The sequence below is a fragment of the Sphaerodactylus townsendi genome, linkage group LG01, assembly GCF_021028975.2.
Source record: "Sphaerodactylus townsendi isolate TG3544 linkage group LG01, MPM_Stown_v2.3, whole genome shotgun sequence".
In the NCBI taxonomy this organism is placed as follows: Eukaryota; Metazoa; Chordata; class Lepidosauria; order Squamata; family Sphaerodactylidae; genus Sphaerodactylus; species Sphaerodactylus townsendi.
The window spans coordinates 59,207,062-59,234,886 of NC_059425.1; the positions used below are offsets into that span (position 1 = coordinate 59,207,062).

At 41.1% G+C, this 27,825-nt stretch overlaps 1 protein-coding gene across 5 annotated transcripts in view; it reads right to left on the reverse strand.

Moving 5' to 3' along the window:
• Window positions 1-27,825, reverse strand: part of ESRRG (estrogen related receptor gamma) — a 578,835-nt gene that overhangs the window by 325,564 nt on the left and 225,446 nt on the right. The window contains exon 2 of one of the 5 annotated variants that reach the window (XM_048494596.1): window positions 9,100-9,128. The exons of the other annotated variants lie outside the window; for them this stretch is intronic. The gene's annotated coding sequence lies outside the window, so the exon portion shown is untranslated. The remainder of the gene's footprint in view (window positions 1-9,099; window positions 9,129-27,825) is intronic. 5 annotated transcript variants of the gene reach the window in all.

Sequence of the window (27,825 nt, forward strand, 5' to 3'; positions counted from 1 at the left end):
TCAAGGCCAACATATATTGCAAAATACCGATACTGCAGCCTCAGGCTTAACTAAACCCCTCCCCCTTACACTGACCCTTATTCTGGATCACTCTGCTATACTACAGCAGCAGCTCACAGAAGGTGACACCACTAAGATGGTATCATTCTAAAAGATCATAAAATTATACAGGACGTTAAATTCCACATATGCTGTCCTCAAACTAAGTTGAAACCCAGGACCTTAAAAGTGGTTGCCCAGAAAATTATAGGAAGTCATCAGAGTATTGAACAGGAATCCTTACATATGACCCATCTTTTCTCCCACAGCTTGGTAGTTTATAGGGAATATGTGATTTTATCTGCACAATAACCCTATCAGGTAATTAGACTGCACACAGATGCCTTGCCCAAAGTCACTCACTGAGCTTTGTCACTTAACATGAATCTGAACATGAGGTTTCTCAAATCCTAAATAAATGTTTTGTCCAACCAAGTCACCTCCTTGGCAAGGCATGCTACCACACAGTGCACCAGTAGTTTTTACGGATTAGCCCTATAGATCCAGCACTTATGCCTCCATGCCTGCTAGAATTTCAACACAGTTCAATTTCAATTAAGCCACTTGGTATTTACAGCAATGTAACTGAAAGCAGATTTTGGCTCATTATCTCCATAAATCTGAAGTAATATACTAGCGTCTCAAGGCATTACTTCATTTTCATAACTAGGAGAAGATTTCATTTCTGCGGATTTGTGTTAAAAGCAATTTGGAAACTTTGCAACAATGATATTACTTACCATAAAACTGAAAGCAATGAAAGTATCATGAGGAGCTGTGATTGCGTAATCTCAGTATCTAATTCTTCCATATTAATTACTGTGGGAATTTAAGTGTGCTCTTCTCTTAAGTACTCTGAAGAATTAGCTCATTTAAAAGCTTGGTAGGAAAATACCATTTTTAAAAATAACTGGTTCCCTTTCCACAGTCCATTCCTTCCTTATATTGCAGAGGGGGGGGGGGCATATCTGAAATGTCCCAGGTTGTAATTCGCTGTAGTTTGAATTCACAACAACAGATCCAGTCCAGCGAGCATATATAGGTGACTTATACCACTGGCCCACCCAGCCCAATATTTTTTACTCTGGCTGGCAGAGGCTCTCAGCAGAAAGGTTTTTCTTAACAACTGCCACCTGAAATTCTTTTAACAGGAGATGCCACAAATTGAACTTGGGACCTTTTTCATGCAACGTGTGATTGGTGTTTGGAATATGCTGCCACACGAGGTGGTGATGGCCACTAACCTGGATAGCTTTAAAAGGGGCTTGGACAGATTTATGGAGGAGAAGTCGATTTATGGCTACCAATCTTGATCCTCCTTGATCTCAGATTGCAGATGCCTTAACAGTCCAGGAGCTCGGGAGCAGCAGCAGCAGCAGAAGGCCATTGCTTTCACATCCTGCATGTGAGCTCCCAAAGGCACCTGGTGGGCCACTGTGAGTAGCAGAGTGCTGGACTATATGGACTCTGGTCTGATCCAGCAGGCTCTTTCTTATGTTCTTATGTTCAAAGCATATGCTTTGTCACTGTGCTACAGACACAATATTTTTGGAACCTTGAATAACAAGCTCCTTACACAGGTATAAATTATAGTTATTCACCATAAATGAAGCCTAAAAGAGATGGTCAGCAGAGAGTCAATAGACTGTAGCCTGCAATTTGAAAGTAAGCCACTAAGAAAGAGTTATATAGGAAGAAACAGGATTCCACTAAGTGATTTGCTTTCTAATACAATTTTCCTGAGAGAGCATACCTGCACTGATGACTGAAACAAGCCAGTGAAAATTAGATTAAACGTTTAAAATATTCTCCCCACATAATTTTTTTATGGGCAGTGCAGAGTAAGGTTTTAAACATGCCATTCATGGATGAACGTCAAGAATTGTGGTCATTTAACATACCCTATAAACATAGACTCGATAACAAGTATTGATCTTATGTTCCTGGAAGAGTGGTTCCTGGCCTCAGCTGTGAGTGGTTACACCTCTTGATGTTCATAAACTCAAGCACTGAACCACTGAGTAATCACTGCAAAAGGCTCAAGACCAGATTCCACCCCCCCCCCTCTGTGAGTGATAGTTGTATTGCTGACTATGCTATTTCTGTATTTGGAAAACACTACTCAGAACAGACAAGAATATGCATAGGCCTATAAAAATACAATTAAACAATATCAGGAAGCTACTATGAGAGTTTGGTTTGGATACAAGAGACCTTGGAACTGTTGTGAAACTCACTGGGGGGATCTTGCGTAAACAATCCAACCAAAGCTGCATCTATATTTTTATTTATTTATTTATTACTGGGATTTGTATACCACCCTACCCCCGGAGGGCTCTGGGCAGTGGACAGCATAAAGTTACCACATATACAATAAAAAACCCATTAAATTAAAATACAGCCATCAATATAATAAAACAGTGTCAGCAATATTGTTGTTGGATATTATTGGATATTACACTATTACTGTTCTACATGATTCATTCACCCCCTGGATTGTCTGGCAAATTCAGTTGCAAATGACTACAATAGCACAATATTCCATGATGTGTGAATTCAGGAATTATAAATAAATCTGGTTCCCACTCAATATAATTTATATGGAAAGAGGGGGAGAAATAAAATTTAGGGACAGAATATTGAGCAGAAAAGTGGTGATCAGGAGAAGTGTAAGTAGCAGTGGCACAGTGGTTAAGAGCAGGTGCACTCTAATCTGGAGAACTGGGTTTGATTCCCCACTCTGCCACTTGAGCTGTGGCGGCTTGTTTGGTGAACTAGATTACCCTGTGCACTATAATACTCGCCAGCTGGGTGACTTTGGGCTAGTCACAGCTCTAAGGAGAGGGGATTTGTTGAGAGGGGGGAGGGGATTGTAAGCCCCTTTGAGTCTCCTACAGGAGGGAAAGCGGGTGGTATAATCCAAACTCTTCTAAGTTTCCTCTCACTCCCTTATTTCACTGTAATTCCTTGGGTCCAACTGAAATCCAGGAAAAAATTGGTTTTCTCTTTAAAAAAACATGGAAGAATATTACATAAGGGGCAGAAATCTTCTATAATAAATCTTCTACAATAAATCTACAAATCTTTTACAATAAAGAGTAAAAAATCAGAATAGGAGGGAGATGAACAAATGATTAGTATTATTTATTTATTTATGTATTTATTCATTTAATTTAATAGGCGACCCCTCCCCTTCCAGTGTTAAAAAACCCATTTATGAGATGCAGCCGCACATAAGACAAGCCCATTTTCATAATTGAAAATATTCAGCATTACTGATAATTGACAAGTTAATTAATAATCCTTAAAGTTTCTGCATCCCAAACACTAGTTCTTGTCAGGGCTTTCCTGGCCATAACACTAAAACTCAGAAACTCTTTCCCCAAGGAGACTCATCCACCCTCTTCTGTTGCCATATTCTGCCATTGTATGAAGCCTTTTTTGTTTCGTTTGGCCTCAATGATCCCTCTTTCCAGTCCAATGTTTTAATTGTTGTTCTTATGATTTTGTATGATGTTTTCTATTGGTTTAACGTTTGTAAAGTAGTATTTTATTATGTATGTTTTAATTTGTTAGATGAATTGTTAGATGAACCCTCTCCTTGTGAGGGTATAAAGTGAGGGTATAAATTTTGTTAAATAAACAGATAAGTATTGGGATGTGGTACACATGAGTATATAGAAGAGCTCCCTGTGCAGTTGTTTTTGCTGCCATAAATCTGTGTATGGGTCACTATCAGATTACTGGTAAACAGTTTACCTTTATATATTGATTTATTTTAGCATCCCACCTACTCCATCCAATATATCTTAACTCAGAGATTATTTTTTTAAAAATAAATATTTAGTTCCGTACAGCATTACATTTTATTCTAGATCCATAAGTTCCAGAACCCTGCTGACTAGTTTAACATCTAGTCTGGCTCACAGAATTGTGTAAGTGAAGGACAAGTCACTGCACATTCAGCACTGTGGCAGGATTTTCTAAATCTCTTATATTCCTGGTAAATACAAGCACAATTTATCCGATTTACTCATCTGTTCCATCGTGTAGCTACTATTTCTATAGCAGGTTTTGTCTTTTCTGCCCCATTCTTCAATATAAAGCAGCAACCGAATCAACGGGGTGAGCTGGGGTGGGCTGGGGTGAGCTAAGGAGGCAAAATAAGTCTGCAAAGCATGGCTGGACGGCATGCTGCAGGAGGGTGCAATGATTGGCTCCGGACCAGTAAAGGCGGGAGGAGCCTGAGTATATAAAGGGCACCACACCCAGAGCTCGTCCTTCTTGGCGGCGAGACTCAGAAAGGCGTGGCCCACCCACCCTCCCTAGAGTTAAGGGGTTGTTGCTTGGTTCGTAATTGTCGCAGCCCTGGCGGGTTGGCAATGGGAGTCGCAACATCTGGGGAGAAAACGAGCCATCCGGCAGGTTCTCCCAGGCTTGTGCCCTGCGGAAGGGCCGGGGGGTGTGGCGGGCCGGCTGGCAGGCCGGTAGGCTTGGCCGTTGCCCGACACCCCAGGGAGTGGGGCGGGGCGGGCTGGTAGGTGGCCGGTAGGCTTAGCCGGTGCCCGACACCCCAGCAAGCTTGGGGAGGATAGCAGGCCGGTAGGCGGCCGTGGGCTTAGCCGGTGCCCGCCTCCTCAGCAGGAGCAGGAAGGGTGGAAGCCGGAGTGTTACCTCTGGGGCTCCCCTTCCCGCTGGTGGCCCCAATGGAGATTGGGGATCGATTGATGTTGCGACCCGTTTGCTGCCCTAGCTTCTCTGTATGTAGTTATGGTATATATTCATATTAATATTAATAAATTGGGCTGTGGCCCAATCCATTTTTTCCAAGCCTGTTGTGGTTGTGTCTTTATTTTGGCGGAGAAGGGTCTCACCATCTGCACGCAATAGCCAGTGCTACTTTGAGCATGCCCAAGGTTCAGAGGGATCTCTTTTTTTGGCTTAAAAACAAAACAAAAAACATTCTCCAGTGCGATGTCACAAAGTGCTGTTAAAAATCCCCTCAGTTCTAAAAGCGGATTGCTGACTTTCAGGAAATACAGACCAAAGCCCCCTAGAAATACAGAAATAGTTGCACCGTTCTTTGAAACCTGGCTATTAAATGTCAAACTGTGTTCTGCAGTTTCACCACCTCACCTTCTCCAAACGACAATAAAAATAGTTTTCTATTTTCATTACAGCAATCTTTTGATATTTGGAAATGAAACATGCCACCCTCTTTTCTCTTCCCATTTTCTTCTCCCTGTGAAACGAAGGCTTTTTCTTGAATTGCTGCACCTAACGCTTTAAAGCCATTCATTTTTTCTGAATCCACTATGATTTGTCTCTGTCCTAGAATTGGACCAAATATTTGGCTCAATTAACAATTCAATAAAAGAGCCAAATGTGTTGGGGTGAATTAAAGAATGAGTACAATGGTGCCGTTTGAGAATTACTCATTTTTCCATTCAGTAATTCTAGATACTTCCCTTGTTACTCACGTTTGCCACCCTCACTTTATAGTTTCAAAAATTACTATTGTACATAATATAGAGTGATACAAAAAGCTATACTGTGCTGTGGACTATCAAAAGATGAGAAAGACAACTAGAGTAACCAGGGAGACCTGGCATGAATCTGGCAAGGCAGAGACTGGAGTAAAGCCTGTTCCTTGGCAGTGAGGGCATCTAAGAAACAATATTTCTCTGGCACAACTGCACCTACACATCCTGTGCAGCTCTTCTGAGTGGGGAGGAGCCTGCGTACTTCAACCCACTGGAAGAAGTGGACTGCTCTGCAACACACTGCCATCATTTTATTTATTTATTATTTATTATTTATTATTTCGATTTTTATACCGCCCTGTCCCCGAAGACAAGTGTTTTACTAAACACTTGGCAGGTAAAATCTATTGCATCTATTCCAACTTGGCATCTATATTAGCAATGATAGGACTGAATGATCCCAGCATATGGATTGGTCCAGCTGTCTGAAGTGCCTGTCAACTTGTCCAGTCTGAGGATATTGGCAAGAGTTTTAGAAGCTTGAAACATATAAGTTTCTTGTATGACCTTTGTCCTTCCTGGTTGGTTAAATCTGCTCAGGGATTTGAGTGTGGCTGGTAGACTGAGTCTGGGAGACAGAAAATGATTTTGATGCAGAAGATATTTTTGCCCCTGCCTTGATGCACAAGCTGGTGCAACCACTCCTAAAGACACCTACTCTTGACCTAGGGACAATTGTGTAGCTGCCATGGGGTGGGGGTGCCACGCCCCAGGCATGTGCCATCAGGGTCATGTGGGGGAAGGAAAATCACCCCCACATCCCTCCCCCTTGCCCCACCTTGCCAGGCCCAGCGGAGGCCAACACTGGCCACCCCTGCCCGGCCCGGCCCCACCAGCCAGGCCCTGTGGCCCGGAGCAGCTGGTGGGGTTGATTAAATGATCGTGGCTGGGCAACTTCAGAGATCGTTGAATTAAGTAAATTGTTTGAATTTGTTCCAATCTATGTTCAGGCCCAGTAATGGGACTGAAATCACCCTGATCACATTTGCCAAGGGATGGGCAGAGCAGTTTGACCTTGTTAATTTTCTTGGACTTCTTGGTATCTTGGTGGCTTTCAATATCATTGATCATGGTATCCTTCTGAAACACCATTCAGGGTTCGTATTGGAAGGGACTGTTCTGTGATAGTTTCAATCCTTCCTTGAAGGGAGATTTCAAAAGTGTAGCACTGGGGGACTGCTGCTTCATGCCTTGGCCTCTGTTTTACTCTGGTCCCCATCTTGTCCCTCAAGATTTTTAACATCTTTGTAAACCACTGTGAGAGTTCATTCAGAGATTTTGGTTGAATTGCTACCAGTATGCAAATGCCATTCAGCTCTACCTCACTCTTCCAGCAGATCCCAAGAAGGGTGTTAAATCATGAGAAGATCTCTGGAAGTCATTTGGGAATGGATGAGGGCTAACGAACTGAAATTAAATCTTTTAAAAATGGAGGTGCCACTAGGCGGAGGGGTAGGTTTGAGGATGAACAAGAAGAGTTGGTTTTTATATTTCATTTTTTCTACCTTGAAGACACCCAAAGAAGTTTACAATCATAATCCTGTCCTCTCTCCATAACAGGCACCTTGCAAGGTAAGTGGGTCTGAGAGAGTTCTCAAAGAGAACTGTGACTGGCCCAAGGTCAATCAGCAGGCTTCATGTGGAGGAATGGAGAAACAAACCTGGTTCACCAGATTAGAATCTGCTGCTCATATGGAGGAGTGGAGAATCAAACCCGCTTCTCCAGCTTAGAGTCCACTCTAAACTCAACCATTACACCATGCTGATTCAGAAATTGGGATATCTCCTGATCTGGGTGGGGCTCTGCTTTCCCCCTAATGGTACCAGTTTACAGCTTAGGGGTAGCAGCAGTGGACAGAGCTTTCACCAGCTTTGTCTGGTAAGCCAGCTGCAGCCCTTTCTTTGCAGGAAAGATCTTGCTACAGTGTCTCCTGTCACCATCATCCTTGTTTTACCAGCATCAACATCCACAGCTGCTTTTTATGGCTAGATTATTTGTCAGGGGATCTGATCATGGATTCCCAGCAGCATATGCAGTTTGGTCCTTAACATCAGATCTTCATTTGCAAAAAGATGACTACTATTTTATTCACATGATTGGTGAAACAAGGAACAGCATAGGGCACTTTCCACATGAAACTGACAAAATGAATAATAATAAAGATGTCTCTCCAGACTCTGCTTGATGCCCACAAAAGACAATTCAGCATCTTTTCTGTTCACGTTGTGTCAGTACTAAACCACTCTGATAATTAGAAAATCTTGTCCTAATGTTTTACCTGAATTTAATCTCCAGTAATTTAGAGTGATACTTTTGAAGCTTTGATGTGATTCCTTAGTTGATATAATTTTAAAAGGATGACTCTTGTATTATGTCATACCATTCTCTCCTAGTTATTTTATGCTAACCTCAGTCTTGTCCATCTTACCTTCTGTTGATTACAATGCATTCCTGTTTTAAAAGTGTCTGTGCAGTTGCTATTAATCCACACAACCCATTATCAACTAGGATAAAAACACAACATATGAACAACAATTGGTTTACATACTTCTATGTGACACCCTTTCATGAAAGTTAATCTTCATATGTTTTGTGACACATATCCACCTGGGAAGGAGCAATTGGAACAAAATGGCTGGTTGATGAAAGACAAAAAACTAAATGAATGCTTTTCTGAATTTCATCGATTCTCAAATGAGAGGTACATATGTGCAGCAGAGAAGAATCAGATAGTGAGTCCCCACAAAGTTTTCTAAATTTCCTTGAGTGCAATCTATTATGAAAGCCACTGAAAAGACAGTAGCTTCCAGCATGCACAAACTATGCTTTTTTCAAGCAGTTTCCCTTTGATATCTCCTTAAACTTTCTACAGACTATGAAACTTGTTCCTAGTTTATCGCTTCACTCTTTAAAATCTGCCATCATTTCACCAAGTAAAAAAAAAATATCAAACACTTTGCTGTACTCAACCAAACCAACACCAGAACTATCATACTGAAATTAGACATGAATGTTTCCCAAGCCACATTTTAGTTTAAAACTGAATTTCTGGGGGAAAATATTCAGGAAAGGGTTGTGTGTGCCCCTCCAGTTTAGGTTTAAAAAGATGTAACTTAAATTGATGAATTGCTTCAATCCTGTGACTTAAAAAGACATTGCAACTAGATAGCCATTGCAAATTACAGTACTCAAAACATGTAACAACATTCAGAAAAATTAATTAAAGACACACTGGCATCTACACTAGGAAGATAATAAAGTGAGAGATTAAGAGGCAATCTTTCTGAATTGTAAAATAGGTTTATAGGTCTTCTAATAACAACTTTTACTGAAACCTTACATAAATAGGCTTATACGGTGCAAATATTATGTGGGCTATGCAGAAACTACAATGTCTATAATCATGTTTAGGGATTACTTGACAGAACAGAGACATTTCATTGCTATTGGACCTAGAGATTACAGAAAAGAAACATCTAATATTCCATTTTTTAATTTCATGCATTTTTTATTTACCTTTAATGATGCTGTATATATTCATCATCCTGAAATATTAAAACAGTATGAAAAAAGTAATAAATTGGTGGAAAATTTAGGGAACAGGAATGCAACAGCACGCAAATCATACACTATCAAGTGCTTGATACACATTTAAAATTACTGCCTAGTACGGCAAAGCCAAATTCCTGGCAGATTTCTGAAGCGCAGAGTCACAATAAGAAGATCAGCAGAACAGCCTGAAATAATAGAATATTCATCCCCCTAATCCATATGCAATTCTTTAGGGCTTTTTTTTAACAATGCATATGAGGTCTGACTGTATTCAGGATTTAAATAAGTTGTCTCGCTGTCTCTACCCCTCCCCCCCTCTCTCTCTCACACACACACAAAAAATCATGCTCTATTTTTATATTTTTAAAAAAGTATATACAGTTATCATTTCTGCTTCACTGCACTCACGATGACAAGGTTAGCACATCTTCTCACACCTCAAATAAAACAATGGCTTTTCAAGCAACAGAAGTGTTAAAAGAAATACATTTATTCATACAATAAAAAGATAGCTCTATTTCGTTTTTTTTTAAAAAAGGAGGCTTTTGTTATGCTTTCATACTCTTTCCACATAATTAGTAAATCATGTAATGATTAAAAAATGTACATTCACTTTTTATTTTGCAAATAAAATTTTAAAATACAGCCTCCTGGCAGTAATCTTTTGAAACCATGCATCTCTTCAAAATAAATGCCATTTTAGATTTATGATGAGAGACAGCACCCAACAAAGTGATAAACTAGAAAAAAAATTCACTGTTTCAAACCGAAGCACTGCAGTGTGGATGCAAGCCCATTCAAAACAGTTATCATAAACTGCAGCCTTTACTATGGATTTGAAATAAACAAAGGGCAAAGGCCTGCAAACCACTCTTCCTTATAAAAATTTCCACTGCTCCTCTCATGCAGTGATTCTTCCACACATGGATAGCAGGAAGTCCCCAGAGTAAGCAGAAACATGCAGATAATGCCGTGCTTCATCTCCACTGGATCAATCTGACTTCTATTTCCTTCCCCTTTGGAGAAAATATACATTTTTTTTCCAAAATAAAAGGGAAAATATGGGAGGAGAGAAAACTGGAAGTGGAATTGCACCCCTGCTGTAAGGGGTGCAATTGTCAAGCTAGCAGCACCAAACTTTCAGGGTATCTTTAGGAGACTATCCTAATGATACCACCCAGGAGTTTGGTTCAGGGGGTCCAAACTTATGGACCCTCAAAGGTGTAGCCCCCATCTCCTATTAGCTTCCATTGGAAACAATGGGGGATGGGAGCACCCCTTTTGGGAATCCATAACTTTGGACCCCCCCTGAAAAAAACTTCACCAAACCTGGGTGGTATTAGAAGGAGACTATTCTGATGATACCACCCAGGTTAGGGGAGGTTTGGTTCAGGAGGTCCAAAGTTATAAACCCATGGTGGCGAACCTTTGGCACTCCAGATGTTGTGGACTACAATTCCAATCAGCCCCTGCCAGCATGGCCAATTGACCATGCTGGCAGGGGCTGATGGGAATTGTAGTCCATAACATCTAGAGTGCCAAAGGATGGGAATTGTAGTCCATAACATCTAGAGTGCCAAAGGTTCACCACCCTCAAAGGTGTAGCCCCCATCTCCTATTAGCTCCCATTGGAAACAATGGGGGATGGGGCACCCTCTTTGGGAGTCCATAACTTTGGACCCCCTGAACCAAACCTCACCTAACCTGGGTGGTATCATCAGGAGAGTCTTCCAACAAATCACTGAAATTGTGGTGCTGCTAGCCTAAAAACTGCGCCCCCTGCAGGCCAAAAACAAAAAAACCCATTAAATAATACAAAAACCCACAAACGGGGGTGGAGCTTCTGACATGTAATGGGGGGTTGAACCCAAGAACCCCCCTTACCTACATCCTTGGGCCAGCCTAAAAGGTGATGCTGGCATTGCAGAGATGGGGAGCCCATTCTCTGGTAATAGCCAGGTCTTCCTACAAGGAACTTCCAAGAATTTTTTTTCTGTTCTCATGCTCTCAGCTTGCTTGCATAGCAGCACATTTTCAGCTCCACAGCCAAAGAAGAATGTGTCCTCAATACAGTAGCCCTGCTGAATGGATACTCATTTTCAGCCACAAGAGGACCCTGACAACATTGCCTCCCCTGATTACCTTAACCCAGATACACCCTTCTGTAACTAAATTCTCCTGACCCCCTTACAATGTACTCTATTGTTTCTCAAACAATCCATCCAGACACCTCCCAAAGGTCATCCTGATACCCCCAGAGGTGGTTCTTCACCCTAAAAATATCTTACCTTCCAATTGTCCAGTGTCATTGCCACCTTTCTGTCTTTGTTACTGTGCCCAACACGGCGCCCCCTGGAACCAGATGCTGGCTGTTTTGTTTTGAACCCTGGATCTTCTTTATGCCATGATCAGGTCATATTACCCATATAGATATATATTCCATATTCCTTTCTATTCCAAACCTATTTTCTATCCTATTTATATCTTAGGAACTCTGTGTGTTTGTTTATTGCATTGAATCAAGTGCTTCTGAACCTTTTATCAATACAATAAAAACTGTCACATTTGCATTATATTCTGTGGATCAGAGGCATAGCTAGGAAAAATGAAGCCCAGGGAAAAATCTGAGTTTTCCAGCCTCCCTCCATGAGTGGCCACCCTCTTTCACCACAACCAAACAATCTACTAGCAGCAAAGCCCAAGAAGAAGAAGAAGAAGAAGAAGAAGAAGAAGAAGAAGAAGAAGAAGAAGAAGAAGAAGAAGAAGAAGAAGAAGAAGAAGAAGAAGAAGAAGAAGAAGAAGAAGAAGAAGAAGAAGAAGAAGAAGAAAGAAGAAGAAGAGAAAGAAGAAGAAGAAGAGAAGAAGAAAGAAGAAGAGAAGAAGAAGAAGAGAGGGGAGGAGGAGGAGGGAGGAGGAGGAGGAGGGGAGGAGTTTGGATTTATATCCCCCCTTTCTCTCCTGTAGGAGACTCAAAGGGGCTGACAATCTCCTTGCCCTTCCCCCCTCACAACAAACACCCTGTGAGGTAGGTGGGGCTGAGAGAGCTCCGAGAAGCTGTGACTAGCCCAAGGTCACCCAGCTGGCGTGTGTGGGAGTGTACAGGCTAATCTGAATTCCCCAGATAAGCCTCCACAGCTCAGGTGGCAGAGCGGGGAATCAAACCTGGTTCCTCCAGATCCCATACACGAGCTCTTAACCTCCTACGCCACTGCTACGCCAGAAAAGGGTGGAAGAGGTGGGCCCGGGCTTCCTTGCGGGGGTGGGGGAAGGCAACTGCTCCACAGGCTTGGGCTTCCTTGCAGGGGTGGGGGATGGGGGAGCAAGGCACTGCTGCCCCAGGGTTGGGGTGTGGCTGTGTGGGGGTGATTTTCCACCACCACTGACGAGGCTGAACGGCAACCACCCAAGATGTTTGTCCTCAGGCTGCCCCGTGGAAGCTCTGCCTTTTCTGAGGGTTTTCTTCCAAGATCTGATCTTCATATACATTGTATTAAAGATTCCCTACCCAGCTTCCTGCAATATTAATAAGCAGTCTGCTCTGAACTAATTTTCTCTGAGCTGATTACTGAGAGACTGCCTCTCCAACCTGGGTAACAGGAGGGAGCAAGGAAAGGCAGAAAATAAACCTCTAGAGGTGGTTGAGGAAAAAGGACAATTTGTATACATAGCTTCATCAGGCAGAAGGGCCTATAAGCCACCATGGTTGTGTAAGGGAGGTTGTGGAAATTATCAGAAAAAAGATGTCTTTTAGAAAATGGAAGTCCAGCTCGACTGATGAAGAATATGAGAAGGAACACAAATGGTGGCAAAAGAGGATCAAGTTAGCTGTAAGGAAGGCAAAAAAGGATTATGAAGAACACATCAAGACCAGCAACAAACAATTCTTCAAGTACATCAAAAGTAGAAAGCCAGCTAGGAAGTGGTATGCCTGTTAGATGACGAAGGAACAAAATGTATGCTAAAGGATGACAGGGAGATTGCAGAGAAGTTGAATGAATTCTTTGCATCTGTCTTCACCCAAGAGGAGGTGAGGAAAATTCCTACACCTGAACCAAGCTTCTTAGGAGGTGAATCTGATTGTGATAGACAAGGAAGAAGTTCTGGCAGCCAGTGATAAACTAAACGCTACTATATTCCTGGCCCAGATTGCTTTCACCCAAGAGTTCTTAAAGAGCTCAAGCATGAAATTGCTGATCGTCTCACTTTAATATGCAACTTATTCCTGAAATCAGCCTCCATCCCTGAAGACTGGAAGGCCCCTTCCGCACACGCAAAATAATGCGTTTTCAAACCACTTTCACAACTGTTTGCAAGTGGATTTTGCCATTCCGCACAGCTTCAAAGAGCACTGAAAGCAGTTTGAAAGTGCATTATTCTGCATGTGCGGAATGAGCCGAAGATGGCCAATGTCATACTAATCTTTAAAAAAGGATCTAGGGGTTCCAAGGAAATTACAGGCCAGTCAGTTTGACATCTGTTCCTGATAAGTCAGTAGAATCTATCATTAAAGATAAAATTATAAAACATGTAGAAAAGCAAGACCTGCTGAGAAAGAGTCAGCATGGTTTTTGCAGAGGCAAGTCCTGCCTTACAAATTTACTAGAGTTCTTTGAGGGTGTAAACAGGCATGTGGATAAGGGAGAACCAGTGGACCTTGTCTACTTGGATTTCCAAAAGGCTTTTGACAAAGTTCCTCACCAGAGACTGTTGAGAAAACTCAGCAATAAAGGAATAAGAGGGGAAGTCTTCCTATGGATTAAAAACTGGTTGAGAAACAAAGGTGGTGAAAATGGGAAGTTCTCACAATGGAGAGATGTAGGGAGTAGTGTCCCCCAAGGATCTGTTTTGGGCCAGTGATCTTTAACCTATTCATAAATGACCTGGAAGTAGGGGTGGGTAGCGTGGTGGCCAAGTTTGCAGATGATACCACATTATGTAGGATGGTAAGAACGGCAAAGGATTGCGAAGAGCTCCAAGCGGACCTTTATAAATTAGGCGAGTGGGCTAAGAAATGGCAAATGCAGTTCAATGTAGCAAAATGCAAAGTGATGCACATAGGGGCAAAAAATCCACACGCTAAGGGGTCTGGTGCTATCAGTCACATCTTAGTTGTGACTGGTGCTATCAGTCACATCTTAGTTGTGACTTGTGATTTGGGCATCTTAGTTGACAGTTCCATGGGAATGTCAACTCTGTGACATCTGTGAGGGGAGAATCCAGGGGATCCAGGGGATTCTCCCCTCATCACAGAACTGTGCACAATACAACAGTTACGCTCTGCATAATCTACAACACTGAAAGGGCTTTTAGAATTCCCTCATTCACAAAATGTGTTGTGCATCTACTTGGGCCAGCAAAAGGCTTTGGGCCAGCTCTGCTTCCTTAGTGCTGCATTTTATATGATTGTTCTATTTTCCTGTGATTAAAGAATGTTTTTGCTTTTCCTGATTCATCTCCCAGCCAATATTTAGAAAGGTGACTTCTTTGCACTGATCAGATTTGACAAAAGTAGCATTCAAGCTAAGTAATGTCTAACTATTTGTAAGATTCGTCATCCTTCTTTTTTTAGAAATGGCATTTAGATAAGCCATAGGGCTAATTTATTGTCTTGTAACTCTTTTCTCAGACTTGCATGCAGTATTTGAATCACATAAAAGAAAACCATATGCATATCAGGTTTCCAATAACTGATCTCATCCAGGAATGGATGCCAAATTATCTCATTCTAGCTGTAAGGGCTGAGGTTAACTCCTTAGGTTCACAGTCCTTGCCATTCAAAGTGGTTTATGTCTGCTGATTTGGTAAGTATTTTTATTTCCTGACTAGCACATCTTTCTATTTGGCTCTGTTGGAGTACTTTCCTATCAGACCCTTACAGAACTTCTTTGATTTTTCAAGCTGCTCCAAATACCACTACTGACACTGTGAAAGGAAACAGCAAAGATCCTTATAAGCTGTTAATTACCGCTCAAATCTTCTAGTAATATAACTCTTGTAGGAGCCCAAGTACCTTCACCTCAAGGTTCAGCTGTGTTGACTTCACTCAAAATTACTCAAAACATGCACAAGAAAGGATCAGCTGCAAAAATATCCCTGATGTTATGAAAAGGATAAGAAATTTGCTTATGTTGTACACAGATCCCCAGTTCTGGAAGATACCTCTTGAATCAACCAAACTGATACTGTATTACCAGTCTCCTGAACTTAAAATATACCTGTCCAATTGGGGGTTCCTAAGAACACAAGTAATGAACACTAGCAGGTTAGAAGAAGGGAAGGTGTATAAAAATCAGTATCCTTGAGGATCATTTCACACTTATTTCCTTCTCTGCACCTGCATTTCTGACCATCCCCAGGTAGACTTTCACAATAGCAACATTATAACTGAACAGAAAAACTGCAGACACCATCAGCACCCATGTTTTTTTTTTCCTTTTGTGATTTTATCTCTCTGAAACGAATACCACCACAATCATGGAAACTGAAGTTAGCAGCATCCATGGTTACTCAGTGTTTGTACTGTGTTTGTTGTCCACAAGAGAACTGGTCCTCTGTAAACCCCTATGCCAATGATAAACAAACAGAAGCTTTCGACAATACATTAACCAGAAGCAAGTTTAATTCCAAGGAGGACAAAACTGCCATCTTTTGCATACTTCGTTTGGAGTACAGTTCAAGCACACATGCCTGAAAGCCTTTAAAAAAAATTAAGTTAGACATATGATCATATGCTAATGTGAAAGCATAGCACTTAGCAAATCCAGCTGGAATAAATCTCTACTCTGTGATACAAATGCACGTTCACTGAGACCCAATGTGCTACAACAAACAGAATGTTGGGCCTGGATGAGGGACATGCAGGTTCAAATCTCTGCTCATTCCGAAAACCAACTGGAGGCACATGGGCCAGTCCAGACATTCAGAAAGGTAGAATGGATTTGAATGGGAGAAAGAAAGTGAGATCATGGTGGCAAGCTTGCTACCACTTATGCACATTAACTGGGAAGTATGTATACAGCCTGCACACATACACATGTAGGACTCTCTGTGTCAAGAACCATGGAAAATGCAAAGTTCCATAAACACCCAGAGAAAGACACACTTGTGCAGGCTCAGTACATACGATTCTATAAACATATATAGGTAGAGGGTGTCATTTGCTGCCATCATCTACTTCCTTTATGAACTTATAAAGCAGCCTTATAATGAGTTAGGCCATTTATCTATCCAAGTTAGTATTGTCTAGTCTGATGGGCAGCAGTTCTCCTGGGTGTCAGACAGAGATCTCTCACCTACTACCAGAACATTTTCTATTTGAAATTAGAACTGAAGTTCCAAGAGATTGACCTTGGGACTTCCTGCATGGAAACTAGATGCTCTATCACTGACCCCACTCCCCAATTTATTCTTCCATTGTTGAACTGATCATACCTAATCTGACCTGAGTTTATTTAGAGCATAGAAAGATGTGAAGAGAGAACTGTTTGTGCTGTCTTGAGAGTACTGTAATTTAGGCACTGTGAAAAAAATAAAGCACTACAAAATCGTTCATCATATCTTTTTCTAAAAATCTCCTTTAAAGATTTTCCACTGGATAAAGACCTCAACTACTGACCAGTTTACCATTTAATTTATTCTTTTAAGAAAGCTATTTAAACTGTTCTTTTTAAAGTGACTGAAGTTAATACGGTACAGGCCACCACTAAGTGATTCTTGAATATTAGGGAAGTCACTGTGACTGGGCAGCACTGATTAACACAGAATTTCTGTGTTTGTTTTTTATAATAAGCCTGTGCCTTTTGAAGCACTTCAGAGCACTTAACTAAGCAAACAAGTACTTGAACTTTGAATATCTACCAAGAGGAGCTATTGATAAGTTTGACATTACTTTGTAAATCTAAGTCATTGCAATTTGAATTCAGAGGTCTCAGAGACAACTTAGAATTCTCTGTCTTGAGGCAACACAGTCCTCTAATGAGACTGTAACTCCTCCTACAGTCCTCTAATGAGACTGTAATGCCTCCTTTTTCACATGGAGAGCTTCTTGTTTGTACTTATTCTGCATATCACAATGGCTCAGAACATCAAGAGGAAGTGCCAGAAAAAGAAGCCCAACTGAACTGGGCATATTTCTTTTCCTTGAACTTCCAGGTAGCATATCAAAGAGAACTTCTACATCTCTTCCACAGATCCTGTGGCTCCAGTTTAAGAACAGCTCATAGGAAATGAAATGAAATGAAGAAGTGGGGGAGACACTTAAGCATTTGTTAGTTAGCCTATGAAGCTGCCTTCAACTTCAGTTCTGCAGCTATAGAAAGGGAAAAACAACAACCTCTATCTTCTTTCTGTAAGATGGAAAACTGCAGATGGAGAATTATATTCTATAGAATTTATGCATAGTCAGATTTAATTCCATTTTGTGACACCACACTTCAAGTAAATTCAAGAGAACTTTGGCACCCACCCTGCTACTATGACTTTTCTTCATAAAGTGATAGCCACAAATCTGGCTGTTGTGTCTTTAGGTTTCATCAGCAATCCAATATGTCTTCAGATTATGAATTACCTAAATCAAATATAATAAACTTAGATACTTGCAGAACTCGCAAGATAGCATTAAAAACACACCGAACTAAGAGGTATGTGGATATTCCTAAACAGATAAATTCAGGACAGACACATAAGGCATAGCAAATTTATAAAACTCATTGCCATAGGATATAGTGATGACCACTAGGAATCAGAGAAAGTCTGGATGGCTAAATGGAATCTCCCGTTCAATGCAGTATTTGTCTGAGAAACTGTCCTGGTGGGGAGTATGGCCTGGTTGTAAACCTCCTGGAAAATCTGGTTGGCTATTGTAGGAAACAAGATACTGAATTAGATGATCCCACTGATATAATCAAGTTGGGATGTTCTCAAACATAATATTGTTATATGGAAATTCCCATTATCTAATGCGCGGCCAATTCCAATCCATGTATACATCCCACAGATTTCAGTAAGGTTTTATAGCCCACTCCAGCTGGTAGAGCCGTGGCTTGGGATGGCGCGCCAGGCTGCCTTCAAAGAGGCAATCAGCAGCATGGGCATTGGGGGAGAAGGGCAAACTCCTTTCTCCCCCAGGAAAGCCCATAGTGAAAAATGACTTATGACATTTTTTTTTGATGGTGTGAGTCTGTGATGTGAAGAGGGGTATTCACAGGCTGAAAGTCCCCTAGGAATACTCCCTCCACTCTACTGCGAGCATTTGTGGAGGTGGTAAACCACCACAGGGGCCAGCTTCTGGCTTTAGGCAGTGTGGCAGCCAGCTCCCTCAGCACTGGCATTCATGCCAGTTTGCACGACACTGTTGGCATGGATGTTGGAACAACCCTTCCACCACTTCCAATGTGATTTCAGTGTCCCCATCTGCCTTCGCAATTTGGATTTCATAGTGGGCCTAAGAGTCTTGCTGTGTTTTCATTAAATACCTGTTTTTAGACAGTTTCTTTTGCCATGTGCTAAAATGTGTACCTAAGTACTTCTCATGCAAAAATTAGCTTTCAATTTCTCTGAAATACTGTTAGTTATAATTGGGATTTAAAGCATAACATGGCTGAGTAATTTAAATGTTTGAAAAAGAAAACAGTCTTTCCTGGAGTTTATGAAGTGGTAAGCTATTTCTCGTAACGATTAACTGTGAATCATCATTTCAAACATGAGCATCAAGGAACATATGCTCTATACAAGTGATGCTGTGAGGGAGTCCATATTAACCAAATTAATCAGTTCAGTTTTTATCATAGCCTGATTTTTTACACCAGCAAAAGTCCATCATCCTCTGAGAATGATCCCTGATTTTTACTGATAAGAATAAATAAAATAAAAAATTAAAGTGTATTTTCTGGTCTTCCTTAAATACTATTTGAACTGTAGAATAAATACACCATAAATAATCTACTCCTCACCAGAGACTATTGAGAAAACTCAGCAATAAAGGAATAAGAGGGGAAGTCTTCCTATGGATTAAAAACTAGTTGAGAAACAGGAAACAAAGAGTGGGTATAAATGGAAAGTTCTCACAATGGAGAGATGTAGGGAGTGGTGTCCCCCAAGGATCCGTATTGGGACCAGTGCTCTTTAACCTATTCATAAATGACCTGGAAGTAGGGGTGGGTAGCGTGGTGGCCAAGTTTGCAGATGATACCACATTATGTAGGGTGGTAAGAACGGCAAAGGATTGCGAAGAGCTCCAAGCGGACCTTTATAAATTAGGTGAGTGGGCTAAGAAATGGCAAATGCGGGTCAGTGTAACAAAATGTAAAGTGATGCACATGGGGCAAAAAATCCAAACTTCGCATACACGCTACAGGGGTCAGTGCTATCAGTCACAGACCAGGAAAGGGATTTGGGTGTCTTAGTTGATAGTTCCATGGGAATGTCAACACAATGCATGGCAGCTGTAAAAAAGGCAAACTCTATGCTGGGGATAATTAGGAAATGAGTTGATAATAAAACTGCAAAGATTGTCATGCCCTTATATAAAGCTGTGGTGCAACCGCACTTGGAGTACTGTGTTCAGTTCTGGTCGCCACATCTCAAAAAGGATATCAAGACAGAAAAAGTGCAGAGAAGGGCAACGAGGATGATTGAAGGTTTGGAGCACCTTCCTTATGAGGAGAGGAGGCTGCAGCGTTTGGGACTCTTTAGTTTGGAGAGGAGACATCTGAGAGGGGATATGATTGAAGTCTATAAAATTATGCATGGGGTAGAAAATGTTGACAGAGAAATTTTTCTCTCTTTCTCACAATACTAAAACCAGGGGCCATACATTGAAAATGCTGGGGGGAAGAATAAGGACTAATAAAAAGAAACATTTTTTCACACAACGTGTGATTGGTGTTTGGAATATACTGCCACAGGATGTGGTGATGGCCACTAACCTGGATAGCTTTAAAAGGGGCTTGGACAGATTTGTGGAGGAGAAGTCAATCTATGGCTACCAATTTTGATCCTCTTTGATCTGAGATTGAAAATGCCTTAGCAGACCAGGTGCTCAGGAGCAGCAGCAGCAGCAGGCCATTCCTTTCACATCCTGCATGTGAGCTCCCAAAGGCATCTGGTGGGCCACTGTGAATAGCAGAGTGCTAGACTAGATGGACTCTGGTCTGATCCAACAGGCTTGTTCTTATGTTCTTATAAATAATTTACCACAAGTGTTACACAACCGTGTTTTCCTGAACTTTCCCAAGGAGGATGAAACAGAACAGTTATAATATACACTCTTAATGGTACAAATAAAAACTCTTGAAGTCATACTTATTAAGTAGAGGATATAAAGCACAGTTCATATAATAGAAGCATTTTAACTGATTCTAACTGTTACACAGAATAATCTTAAACAGACTTATACTATTCTAAATTGACTGGCTTTGGTGGAGTTGGAAAGATATAATCCTTTAGAATTGCATTGATTGCTTAGAATTGCATGAGGCAAACAAGAACAAATGAAGACACACAAACAAGAACAAATGAAGACACATAGGGTTGAATCCATTGATCAGATGTTCACAGCTGTTGATCTTCCTTTTTTCTTTTTTACAGAAGTCCCCTGCTGAGTGGTGATGGTGATCATAGGAGCCTCACAGAAAAATGGAACAAGTACATGAGGCAGCTAATCTGAAAACAATTTCTGTTGGTTGTTTCTGTATTTTGGGGATAGTCAAAGTACTCATAGCACACAACTGAAAAAGTTGTTTCAGTTGTTGATGAACTGAGCTGGCTGTAACCTTCTCAACATGGAGAAAAGACAGAAAGATTATCTATAGACATGAAAGAAGCATACACAATTTCACTTATCAATGGAGATTCTTACAATAGCAGAAACTACAGCAGGTGTGCGAGCAGAGAAGATAGGCCATGCTGTTACAAGCATGCTTTATAAAAATGACCAGCTTTCTATAGCCAATTGTATTTTTTCACACAACGGGCTTTATTGCTAATATTATCATAATAGTGTACTTGCTACTAAAGCCAGAAATGAAAGGGATTTCTAACCAAAAGGAAAAGTTTCCCAATGCAGTCAGGTCAATTTCAGTTGTGGAAACCTCTACTATGAGAGGCACAGACTGGCAAAAATAATGGTTTATTGGTCACAGGACCAGAAAGCTCATAAGTTTTGAACCCATAATTAACTGTACCTGTCTAGCGATGAAAGGCTTGGTCTTGCTGATTTATAGAATCCTAATGGCTAACAGTTGGCAGACCTTACTTGTACACAAAATACCATGACATATCCTTGTATGGATTTACAAAGATGAAATATATTGAAATAACATTCTGAAAACTAATCTAGTTCTATCCATTAATATTGCTACAAAAGAAAACATATTTAAGTTGCTGGCTGGTAAATGAATCTTTCAAAGTTCACAAAAATAAGCATCTTGGACACTGAACACGGTGTATAAGGCAGAAAAAATTATATGTGGTGGGATTGACCTATTGTTCTAATGGTAAACAAGCACCTGATTACTGACCCCTGGGGTGACTCTTTTGAAAATGGTATAGTAAGATAAATTATAGGATTCCCTTTCTTAGCAATAGATCCTGTGTACTAGAAATGGGCAGCACCATCAAACAGGCCAGGGGGCCAGCCATGGCACTATAGCTGCACTGGTCCGCCACTCCTAAAGAGACTTCCCGGTGGCATGGGGAGACTTAAAATACTAAAAAGTATTTCCACCTCTGGGAAGCCAAAAGAGTGGCATAAGTCTGAGGGCCAAGACACCACGCCCCCAGTCCTCAATCTTGGGAGGTAGCCAACTAACACTGGCATGTCCCCAGGAATGCCCTGGCTCTGCCCCACCTTGCATGCTGACATCCAATTGGGATGCCAGTGCAGCCCTGCTGCAATCTTGAATCTGAGTTTTGCAGCAGTGGGTTGAGCGTCAGGTGGCTGCCAGTGTATCTGCTCCCTCTACCCAGGCAGGTGTCCTAGAGAGGGCAAATGCACTGGCCTCTACCTGAAGCTGTTTTGCCCCTCCCCTTTGGATGGGGCTGTAAGGGGCAATGTGGTTGTTCATACTTTGTATTTTAAGGATGGCCTAACTAACCGTAGCACACAAGTGGAAACATTATTTTGGTTGTTGAAAAACTGGGATAGATAAGGTGTAATATTTTTAACACACAGGAAATAATTTAGACTAGAAGAATGTATACTTTAACACAATCAAACCCTGGAAAATTTACAAGCTTGTGCATCCTTACATGGACTTTTTTTTTAAAGATAAGTTTGGCTACTAGTTCTTTTAATTTATCAATGGCATTCTTACTGCTGTGTTTGGATTTCTTTCAGTGTGTGACAGAAATTTTTATTTATCTCAGGAATCAGTTTCCGGTTGAGGGTTAGGGGGATGAGTCGGCATGGGGGGTGGGGAATAGGGCCGGGGATGGAGCTGACCTTTTAAAAATAAAATAAAAAATATACAATTATATTGCATAAAACAAATTCTATGGTTTATTTTTTTGAGGCGTAATTAAACACCCCCCACCCCTCCCCACCCCCCCCACCACACACACACTTTTGAAAAAGAAGAAGCTCATGGATGTGAAATGTGTAAAAAAAAACACTGGTTAAAAAGCAATGAATTGTTTGCTCCATGATTTTCTTTCTCCTAAGAAAGAATAAGATCGTGAGTTTTAAAACATTGTTATAAAAACATATAACATTTTTTTTGCGATATTGGGGGTATTCAGGCAAATGAAATTATAGCTGGTTTTTTCTTGCTGGTTTAGCTTTTTTCTTTTAAGCACATATATCCTTACATTCAACTATTTTACAAATTTTTCAAATTAACAGAAAGTGTGTCTGATTTAGGGCTTTTCTGCATGAATGCCATTGTTCTGAGTTTTTGCAGCTGTCAATCTGATAGCAGCAGAATCACAATGAAAGCTGACCTTCCACACATGTTCTCTCCCTCTGCAGTTTCTCAGATGCCAAACAAGTTTATTTTCTCACACATATGCCTCAATTCTACTGGGTTTTCTGAGTGAATGTGTTGTCAACATCTGCTGTCATCACTAGTGGTGGCACAGCATCACCACTTTTTAAAATGTGCATGTGCTGTATCAATATTTTGACCTACCTCTAGAAGGGCTAGGCATGGGCATGCATGCTATCACCATATTGTCCCTGTGGTGATATGCCCTCCACTGTAAGATTCACCTCAATATTGGGACATTTAGGTCTGCAAAGAGTTTTCCTGTCAGAAATCGCAGGGACTTGGAGAACAGCCCATTGCTTACCCATCACGTCAATTGCTTTCAAGAGGCCAGCACTCGACATTTACAGCCCAATCCAGATTTGGGGGAGGGGAACAGTCAAAGGGAGCAGCAGAGGGCTGCATTGACACATATGCCCCCTCCAATGGCATGAAGGGCACCCCTGCTGGTGGTGGGAGCAAAGGTGCCAGCAGCTGGTCAGCCCACAGCTCCCTGACAGCAAAACCCAGAAGTCCAGGCTGCTGCAGAGCAATGCTGGCATCATCTCAGACGCCAGCTTGGGGAGATGGGCTGGGGCATTTCTAGGGGAGGAGCCAACATTAGTTGTCTTCCACCGGCATTCCAGTCTGGGAACACTGGCTCCTGGACCTGCAGACTGCATGAAAATGAAGTAACAGCCTTTTTGGCCTATGGGGTGGGAGGGTTTATTGTTTTCCTTCCCCTCTGCACTTCTCAAATACCTTTTGGAGGTGACATGGCAACTCCAGCCACCGCAGCCCTCCCAGCCCTCCCAACTGAATTACATTGTTAAACGTAAATGTTGCCAGACAACTGAAAACAATGAAGTGGGTCAGCAATGAAGTGGGCCAGCAGGCCAGACTTCATCAGAATTGAACATGATAACAAATTCCCCTCAAAATCCATAAAATATTAACCCCCCCTCAAAATTAAGTGTAGTAAATGGGGATGAGTGCCAGATATCAAGGCAAAGGCATTAAAAAGGGGGGGGGGGAGAGAGAGTTACTTACACAAGGGAAAAAATCCTTCTGTCCAAAAAAGGAACACGGGAGGTTGAAGCACAACATGACAGCTAGGCACAAAGGCAAAATTGAGACTGAGCAGCTGGAAAAAGCAATGGATGCTCATATGCCTTCTGAGCGTACAAGAAAACAAATGGCTCTAGCAGTAATAACTAAAAAGGGAGGGAGTTACCAACTGCTGCAAGCATGAGAAACATGTTGCTTATTGCCAAATTATAGCTCCTGTTCTGTGGAATCTGTTCCACAAAGACCTCCCTCAATGGAGATTTTTAGAAAGTGGTACTAGGTTTGTTTTCCAGGACTTTTGATGGGATACAAAGAACAAGCACCTTTTAGCAGAGAAGGGGGGATATTTGGGGGAGGGGTTCTGATTTTAATATGTACTACTAACTTCAATCAAGAGAAAAAAAGTAGGACACAACTGCAGGGTGTACATTTATATCATTTTTTCTCTTTCAGCTGAACAGAAATAATCCAAAGATACACTGCAAAAAAGAAAACTAATTCATTTATTGCCTTGAACAGCTACTAGTGGAAATTACTACTTTTTGTTTCATTTTAAGCGCCCTTAAAACTCACGTAGGAAAAACTGTCTTGCAATATTTTGCTAGAAATCATTATAATTTCCTACACATTTAGGAAGAATGTGATATTATTCTAATTCACAATAATTTTGAGATGGTATCTTGGCTTGAAGACCTCTGCTTTCACAATAACAGTTGGACATCAGAAGTTGCCTTACAATGAAGGACAATCAATGTGTTATGATTTTAGACATATTGTATTTGCGCTCCCCAACCTGACTTTAAATCAGTCAGACAGGTGTCAGGAGTTAATGCCCTACTGGGAATTCATTTCCCAAGCTGCAGGGTCCCAATTTATATTGGGATAGTGACACATAGAGAGCAGGAGCTTCAGTCTTTCACCTCATGCCATTTTCCTGATCTGAAACGCATCCTCCCAGTAGGACACACAGAGTTGGGAGCCATTTCAGGTTGTGAAAACAGTAGGAGGGGGAGTTGGAAGCCCTTTCAACCCCCATGCTGCAGAATCAGGGTCTCATATGCTTGGGAAATGCATTTCAGGAAGGGAACTTTGAGCCAAGATGTTAACAACTGATTTAAAGTCAGGTCAGGGATCCTAGCCACAAAACATCAACTATCATTACATGTGGTTTGGCCCTGAGCCAGACCATTGTACCATCTAGCCCACTGCTGATTTAACTGGTAGCAGCTCTCCAAGATATGTAAGGGCTTCTTCCAAAGCTTCTTAATTTCAAAAGACTTGAGAAATTCCTAAAATATACTTTTATTTTTACAAAACATTTGTGATGCCTTTTGGTTATCTTCTTCTGTTTCTTAGGCCCAAGCATCTACCCAATAACACCATGACCACCAGTTTATGCACACACAACACATACATGGGGGTGTTTTTTTGTCAATATCACACATGTGCTATTTTAGTTCTGGAGATGCCAAACACTTGTCTAAGTCAGGTAACAGACCACTGAGCAATGGTGTTAACACTGAATCTTTATCAAGCAGAAACACACATTCCTTGGATCAAACAATGAAAGTACCAGGTAGGAAGGGACTGTTTTCTGAATCATGACAGCCCGGATGAACAGTTTAATGAAGTTGTACTAGTAGATAAGCCAGCTCACCTTCCAGAGCACACATGTGCTCCCCACATCTCTACACTTCTTTCCCTGCTTCCCCCCCAAAGTCTCTCCCAATGCCAGTATTTTTCTTTCTGTTCCCTTACTGGCTTGTAATCCTTTCTCAATAATTCTACAGAATCTCTGATTTGGGATACTTTATGGGGTGTTGTCACCATTGTTTCCCCCTAGCTTTACAGGGGGGGGGGGCTACAAGCTTCTTCCTAACACCCAAAGGAGCATTGGGTTTATTTCTCTCAACAAACACCTTATTTCCCCCTTGACTCATAGTAACCCTTTTAGGAAGCTGAGGGATACTTAAAAATAGTTTGTCATATGGATGGGGGGCTGATGATCAAAGAAAATAGGTCAAAAAGTTCATTGGTAAGTCTGGATTCCAGTCCAACCATCAGTAAAAATGACATACTTATTGGAGCAATTCATGTGTGTGTGCAGGAACCTCGCTGAAGGGGCCACCTTCTGGGTTTGGGATGCTTGGCAGTGCCCCTAAACTGGTGTTTGTGCCACTTTGTGTGGTGCTGGTGGCATGGACTTTGACCACCATCACATTAGATTTTTTGTGTGTTCTAAAGCAAATTGCTGTATTTTTCTGAGTGCAGAAGTTTTCCTTATCATAGTCAGTATTCATCCCACTGGAAAAGCTGTAAATATTTTGTCAGGGTTTCCTAGGGCCTTCTCTAGGACATCCAGGCAAAGCATTACTAAATTTTTCTGTGAAAAAGTCTAAAAATCAAAACAAAAAAAGCATAATTTATACTGAGGAAAACTTTTTATTGCCATTTTCTCATTGTCTGTAACTTTAAAGAGAATTAAAATGTATTTATTACCAGGTGCTATTAGCACACACAGCTTACTTGAAGTGTTACCAATTCATGGACAGATTAGAGGGCACATTAATAACATAGTTAATATGAAGTGTTTAGAGCCCTTACGTCGGTGACAAATACGACTCAGCCAAATTTCCTGACCATTGAGGCCACGGAGGAACAATTTGGTAGATTTCATCAACAGTTCTAATTATGTTCCTGTCAAGTTGAGAACAAAGCAATCCATAACTGGGGGGCTGCTCAGAGACAATGGCACATGAGAGTAATTTATGCCCAGGACAGAGGGCCCTTTTTGTAGTTAGTGTGAACAACGCTCGACTAACAAGTGGGTTCAAAAAGGTATTTATTGGGGGAAAACAGAGCTTTCTAGCTGTTTATCAGAACAGGCTTATGATGCAAACAGTTCGTCTAAATTCTTGTTTATACAAGCAACTGGGCATTGTGCTCACCAGAGCTTTGGTAATTGTATCTTTCAGCACACAGGATTTTATTCACAAAGCTGTGCTTGGCTTTTTCCTTGATTGTTCATGCAGTTCAAGTCTCTACTAAGGACAATTTGCAAGCAGGATTTTACATGTGACAAAAATTATTCAAAAAATGTGGTGTTAATGTGAAAATTTATCTCTCTCTCTCTCTCTGTCTCTCTCAAGGCTGCAGCTCAATCTTTGAGAAATTCATCCTCAACACCTCACAGGCTATAAATAAAACACCAATGAAACATGAAAAGGCATTATTAACAACTGTAAACTAAAATGTCATTAAACACTTTGAGCATTTCATAAAACAGCTGAACTAAAAGGGGAGGGGAAAGAAGAAAGAGAAGAAGGGAAATATCTTCTGTAATTCAGTCATTTTTCCACTGTGATATACATAGGGATTCTGCTTGTATTCTTTCAAAACAGGGTAATTTTATAAACGACTGTCTTATTAGATTTTGAGGAAAGGCAAAGATGCATCCCTGGTGTGAGGAAAAGAGTTGTGATTGAAAACAGCATCACTATTGGGTTTCATTGCTGTTGTTACTAAATACAGAATAAAAAGTCACTTGGTAAAATTAAAATCAGAACAGTACTGAAAGCTACAGAGATTAGAAATAAAAAATTAAGCAAAATAGATAAAATATGCTTTAAGTTTAAATAAACTACTGTTTTGCAGTGGGAAG